The following is a 5,540-nucleotide window of genomic DNA, read 5'->3' as shown; positions in this document are numbered from 1 at the left end:
GGTTCCATTCGTCTAGTGAGAAGAATTTGGTTGCTTATCTAGGGTGCAATATTGTAGTCTTTCTTTGGGACTGGGTTTGCACCCTCCCTTTTCGATAGTTCTCCATTTTGCTCGGGCAGGCTCAGTGGAGGTTATCTCAGGAAGAGCTATATTGGTGCACCACCTCTCGGTCCTGTCTTGCTTTTCAGTGGCATTTTGAGAGGATGGGTACAAGTTCATGGGGAAGCAGATACCCTCGCTTTGGCTGGGTGACAGAGAAGGAGGCTTCGCGCCAAGCTTTGGGTCATCATCAGAGTTTACTATCCTCTCTGACTCCGACTGTGTGCATGCAATGTGTAAAGGAGTTAACAAAAAATAAAGTGGAGCTCTCAGACATAAAGGACTTGTTGTATCGTCAAAGGGTGGTGGCCTACAAAAACTTAGAGACTATTGATGCCAAAGGTAGGCAGGTTGCTAAGCTTGAGGATGAGGTTGGTGCGCTGCGCACCATGATCGAAGACCTTCAACTCCAGATGTCAAAGATGGGATCTCCTTCAGAAGAACAGAGTAACCCTTCTGAAGTCCAAAATTTGGACATTAATCTAAACTGCCTGACTGACCCTAATGCTTAGCTTCATCTTGCAATGTCTAGTTTCTTTTGTGTAATCTTGTTGTCTCAATTTTGTCGAATATATACTAGTAAGCTAAATAAGAGTATTGCACCAGTTGTAACCTTTTGTAGTGATCATGAACATTTGGGCTCTGCTAATCAGGCTAGAAATGGAAAAATAGAAGCCCATGGGCAAATTCAAATGTAACTCACCCGTGTATTTTGCTACAACCAGGCACATAATTAATATAACAAGTACTCATTGTTGTTAAAAAATATAATAATGATTATAATTTAGTTAATTTTTATTATTTTAAATTATAATTTAATTATTTTTATGATTTTTAAATTTTTTATCAATGTAAGAGGTATCGTGATTCCTATTAATATTTACCAATCATTTAATTTATATGGTTGCTTTAATTTATATCGTTTTAGAAATAGTAGTATATTAAGATTACTTTTTAAGTTGCTAAATTTACACAATCAAAATGCCTCAAAGTTTTTGAAAAAGTTAAAATCATTTTTACATTTAAAATAGCAAAAATACCAAAAAATTCTCTTTTGAAAAAATTCCATAATTTAAACACTCTCAAGTCCAGTAAAATAATAAATTTTATAAAAAAAATTTATTAAAAAATATTTAACACCTTCCATTAAAATACATATAATCATCATCATCATCAATTTTATTTATTTATTTTTAATATATTGTTTTGAAAACTATAATATATATCACCTTCTAATACTACAAAATTTCATAAAAGTCTCCTTAATAAAGTTAGATTCAAAGACATATGCAAAAATATTTTATATTAAAATAATTTTAATAAATTTTATTATAATTAAATTTATATTATTTTAATATCCATGAAAACTTGTATCACGTCGATTTAAAAAAGTCAAAATAGTAAAATGTAAAACATTTTAACAATAAAGAATATTATTTTACCAAAAATTTATAGCAGCCTTAATTAAAATAAGCCAATATGTAAATTGTAAAAATGTTTAGCTGCTTAAACCATTAAACCATAAACCACCAAAGTAAAAGCATAACATTATTTTCAATACTGCGCCACTAATTATAATTATACTTATAGGACGCCAGTAAGCTCGGGACATGAGAAACCTACCAGAAAACGTGTCTAATGCACGCCAGTTCGTTGTATTTGTTTGGTTCTTTCACGTCATTTGAAAGAGACGATATATGAGAAACCTGCCTGTTTTACATTCAGTTGCACTAATTCTTGGTTGAATCGTCCCGGCGTAGCTATAGGAATTTGTGCAGAGAAAGTGTTCCTCTTGGGGTTTTGTTTTTGTTTGTTCAAGCTTTCAGCTGACCTGAGTTTTCGTCCAGATTTTGTTCGGTTTGTCAAGTTTTGGCTATGTCGCCACAGTTGATGATGTGCTCCCTTGCTCCATCGATCTCCTCAGTAGTGACCCCAAGAGTAACCCATGAAAATCTTGATTTGGGTTTATTGGATGGGAAGTTTCTGAAAAATAGTAATACCAATGCTATTTCAACTATTTTTCCAGTTGACAGCTGTGCAAAGAGCGGGGATCAGAAGTTTGGTTCCATCAAGTTTCAGAACCAGGGGAATGCATGCAGTCTAAGGGATCTCAGAACCTGGGTATCGACAATAGGTCCAAGTATCGAGTATGGTGGAGATGGAGGCAAGGGGTCTGGCACTGGCAACAACAACAGCGGTGGTGGAGGAGGAGGGGAATCATCAGGATGGGAGGCGAAATCGGAGGACAATAACAATGGGAAAAAGATGGGAGGTGGGCTGTTGGGCGCATTTTTACGGGGTTGGAGATCAAGAGTAGAAGCAGATCCAGAGTTTTCTTTCAAGGTCCTAATGGAGGAGCTCGTAGGGGTAACTGGATGTTGCCTTGGTGACATGGCATCCAGGCCTAACTTTGGTTTGAATGAGCTGGACCTTGTGTTTTCCACTCTTGTTGTTTGCTCCATCGTCAATTTTGTATTGATGTACTTGTTGGCTCCCTCAGCAGCAATGTCAGCACATACTCTCCCTGGTCTTTTTTCAAGCTGCCCTACAAGCCACATGTTTGAGACAGGATCCTTTAGTGTGCTGGAAAGACTGGGTACCTTTGTTTATAAGGGTACCCTGTTTGCAGCTGTTGGGTTTGCTGCAGGCCTTGTAGGGACTGCATTGTCCAATACACTGATCAGTGTAAAAAAGAAGATGGATCCCAACTTTGAAACCCCAAATAAACCACCCCCCACATTGCTGAACGCGTCCACATGGGCTATTCAGATGGGCTTAAGCAGCAATCTCAGGTATCAAACTCTAAATGGCATTGAGTTTTTGTTGGCAAAAGGATTTACTCCATTGATGTTTAAGACTTCTGTGGTTGTGCTTCGATGTCTGAATAATGTACTCGGTGGAATGAGTTTCGTGGTCTTCGCTAGACTAACTGGTTCCCAGAAAGTTGATGTGGCACCACCTTCATCGCAAGAAGAAAGGGCCAAGTTGTTACTAGATCAGGGCAAGGATCTACAATCCGAACAATCTGCTTGAGCCAGTATGTTATATTAGGTTCTCGAAAATGTTTTAATTGTTTGGTTTTAGAAGTATACCTAGTCAAAAAAGATAAATAGATAGCCTAATATTAAGAGCCCCTTTATGACGGTAAAGAACAATTTCATGAGCAGAATCTACGCTGTTAAAGTTCTTTGGTTAGAGGAAGGTTCAAAAGGCCGGGAGTCCCAAATCATATGCAATATGAAATAGGCTAGCAGATGAATTGTTAGCTTGTTGTGGGACTCTGTTTTCATGTGAGTTGTCACTTACAGTTTTTTATCACTATAGTTTGCACCATGGTTGAGACGAACCAAACCCATGGGCAAGATCCTGGATTACCTAATGCCACAGGATTATTTTAAGCTGTTTTTTCTGAATTTTTAGGTGGAAATAAATGAATTTTCATTCCATGCTAAACCAAGGTATAAACATTATGGAACGATTGACATTTCTTCCAATGAAGTAAAATAACTTGATAAATTGTGTGATGGTTATGAACTTATGACTGTTGATCAGATGTATTTTTAAAGAAGAGAATTTCTAGCATATGCTTTGTAAGATCAAGGGTAAATAGTGCTTAACCCCCAAACCAAGTATTAGATTCGTTTCTTTCCAATTTCTTGCTGTTGGGTTCTTACTAGTTATGACAGGTACTGAGTTTATTTAAATTAATTGTGGATCATCGGGGTTGATGACAAGCTAAAAACTTAAATCTCTGTAATCATTCAGTTTTTCTTATTATTGAATCTTGCTCCCTTCCAAAAGCCTTGTTTGTAAACTTATTGGTCCTTTATATTTTAACCGAGACCTTTCTCAAAATTAGGAAGCCATTGTGAAGGGCAATTATTATAATTGTGAGAACTCTATTATAAAATGTTTGTTGAAGATGAAGGTAATCTCAATGTATCACTGTTGCTGGAGCTTTATCAGATTGCAGTCATCTCAGAGAGGCTATGAAATAATAAGAACTGCATTTATTATTGTTGTTCTTGCTTAATAGCAGCAACCTCAAACCATAGCAGAAAGCTGAGATGCTTTGGAATTTTTTTTTGTAATCCTAAGTTTGTGATATGCAGAATAAAACTCCCCAAAACTTATTATTAGGCAAATCATTGAAGCTATAAATTTAGTGGTAAAATATTTCATTGGAACAGAATATTCTAGCTAGGAAATTCACTTCTCCAGATGCTAGAATGCAATGCTGAAACTTAAAAACTTTTTAAAATCATAAAATACCTTCTGTCAGTTGATAACTGTCATCTCCAACTTATTTATCCACTGTCTCTAGATAATCATTGCAATTTGTAAACTTAAAAACTTTTTAAATCGTAAAACACCTTCTATCAGTTGATAACTCTCATCTTACTTATCAACAGTCTCTAGATAATCATCTGAAGGAAATTGTAACTAAAATCCTTGTCAACTTATTGGAGGCTTGGAAATCTTTCCATTTTCAAAGCAATTCTCAATTGCTTGTTGGTACATTTCATTGGTATTTTAGTGACTGTTTCATGGATCCATTCTCTCTGGTTACTGTACTCCACTGTCTTTATAACTGAATTCTTGTCAACTAACTGGAGACTTGTAAATCTTCCAACTTTCAAAGCAATTCTTAACTGCTTGTTGGTACATTTCATTGGTATTTTAGTGACTATTTGAAGGATCCATTTTCTTTGATTACTGTACTGATTGGTTATGGAATATGAGAAAACTAGAGAAGTAACACAATCTCAAAACTATGGAATATCACTTTTGGTGTCATCGACACTTTCTTTTATGACTTACGGAAGAAAATTCCACGCAAATCACCCTGTTACACATGCAAAATATTCGAGCATGAAGAATTTTATGATGATACCTGTAAACTCACTTAATGAGGAAGAAAAGACAATAGTTGCAGATATTTCAGTGGCTGTCCAATCAATGATCCAACGTTGAGTGGAATGGTTCAAAACTTTTCGATACTATTTCTGCAAGTAATCTCTGTATGAAAGAAAAGGGAAAGAACAACAATGATGCTCTTTTGGGCACTACAAGCCTGCCTTTACCTCACTTCACCTTCACATCCCAAACTACAAACTCTAGTTTCCGAGATTGAGATTCTTTCCTTGATAGTTTGAGTTATTTCATATCAAGCTTTCTATACAAACAGTGTGACAATAGCATTAGGTCAACTTCCTGATTTCTTTGCTAAACGCACATAACAAAATAGAAGAGTAAATGGGACGTTTGGTGACTATCTCCATTTCTATTAAATGCTGTTCTTTCGATGCTTAACGAGGGTGCGTGAATGCAGAAGTATTGATTAGACGAAATCAATCAAAAGTTTGTGGGGTTGCCATGAAAAAATGAATGAACAGTGAGTTGAATGGCTGTTATCAGCAAAACTATTTGAGAAAAGATTT

The 5,540-nt window shown here is 35.9% G+C and overlaps 1 pseudogene; it reads left to right on the top strand.

Annotated features, from left to right (window-relative positions):
• The first annotated feature begins 1,702 nt into the window (after positions 1-1,702).
• On the top strand, positions 1,703-3,615 carry LOC149192107 (protein RETICULATA-RELATED 3, chloroplastic pseudogene; annotated as a pseudogene).
• The last annotated feature ends 1,925 nt before the right edge of the window (positions 3,616-5,540 follow it).

This window comes from Pinus tabuliformis, chromosome 2_2 (assembly GCF_031772625.1).
Source record: "Pinus tabuliformis cultivar Carrire ecotype Pingquan chromosome 2_2, CPIR1, whole genome shotgun sequence".
Taxonomy (NCBI): domain Eukaryota; kingdom Viridiplantae; phylum Streptophyta; class Pinopsida; order Pinales; family Pinaceae; genus Pinus; species Pinus tabuliformis.
Note: the sequence above shows the minus strand (reverse complement) of the source record. Positions and strands in the feature narration are given on the sequence as shown.